Source organism: Penaeus chinensis, chromosome 4, assembly GCF_019202785.1.
Source record: "Penaeus chinensis breed Huanghai No. 1 chromosome 4, ASM1920278v2, whole genome shotgun sequence".
Lineage (NCBI taxonomy): Eukaryota > Metazoa > Arthropoda > Malacostraca > Decapoda > Penaeidae > Penaeus > Penaeus chinensis.
In genome coordinates this window covers 41,443,008-41,444,653 of record NC_061822.1, presented here as the reverse complement: position 1 = coordinate 41,444,653, position 1,646 = coordinate 41,443,008, and positions in this window count along the sequence as shown.

The window sequence follows — 1,646 nt, the reverse complement described above, 5'->3', positions numbered from 1 at the left end:
TATTTTCATTATTATGATCATTACTTCATTATTATTATCATTATCATTACCGTTATCATTATAAGTATAATTATTATTTTCACCGTTCACGTTATGCAGAGAAGTGTATATCTATATATATATATATATATATATATATATATATATATATATATATATATATATAAAGAGTCAAGGTTTGAAATTGAAATTAATAAATAAGAGTTTTTGCTGCGACTTATAAATCTGTGTTGAATTAATCTAATATGTTAGAAGGCACTTAATAATTATGAATAGTTTACATAACGAATATATTATATAATATTTTTTTTACTGTAGCGCTTTAAAAACAAACATTGCAAGAACGTACTTTTTGCTGATTGATTAACAAATCAAGACAATTACTGCTGTTGATGCTTAAACCGTTCTTAATTCGGTTTCTATATTTTTCTACCATGTTATGGCTTAAGAATGTAAATAAATAAACTTCCTTTGACAATAGTTCTGCAATACATTCACATAATTTTTTTTATCTTTCTGTGACTAAGAGTTATTTCTTGTATTCTGAAAACTTTCTTCATCTCATGAGAAGATCCCTATTCCGGTCAATTGCTTTATCGAGATCATCCGTTTGTGTGTCGCGAGTAATGTCTTTAGTTTTGACGGCGAATTTTATAAACAAGTCAACGGTATCGTGATGGGAAGTAGCTTAAGTCCGATCCTTGCGAATTTATATATGGAGATATTTGAATCTGAACTCCTTCCGTCTATTCTCCCTCCCGACACGATTTGGTTTCGTTATGTTGATGATATTTTTTCTCTGTGGCGAGTGAACCGTTCAGACTTCGATGAATGGCTCGCTTAAATTTTCGGTTTACCGTAAACCTACACACACCGCTAATTACCTTCATTTTTTTCTCGAATCACCTGTTGTATGTTAAGAAGTCAGTAGTCTCGCCCATGCTTCTTAGGGCATATAGGATTTGTGATACTGAATTTATCGATCGAGAAATTGACGTCATATTTGATTTTTTTTCGAAATTAGGATATCCTTGATTTTTCTTAACTCACGTACATTCATTTGCGAGATGGAAGTTTTATACTCATTCCCGTAATACTCAACAGTATAGCGACAATAATATATCAATTATTCCGTATAACCCGTCCCTCGATGATAAACGACCCATGTTTAAAGGCGCTGGAATTGACATTGTTTTTACGTATCCGAACACGTTGCGTAATACTTTGGTTAAGCACAATGCTACTAACAATGCTCGTGGGACTTCTCCCGGTATTTATACTATGCCCTGTAAGGATTGCCCCAAGTTTTACAAGGGCGAGACCGATAGAGCTTTTGAGAAAATAATCAATGAACATAAACGTGATGTTAGATATGAGATTCAAATGCGTGTTTCGTTCATTTGCGGGATGAGGGTCACCTCATATATATATATATATATATATATATATATATATATATATTGCTATTGTTTATATTAATCGTTTTAATAACAAAGAGGATAGATGTATTAATCATAACAAAAATGGTGAAAATGATGCTTATGATGATGATGATAATGGTGTGAAAATTAATAATGGTCATAATACCAATTGGAAGAGCATTAGTAGTAGTAATAACAACAATAACAATAATAGTAATGGAAATT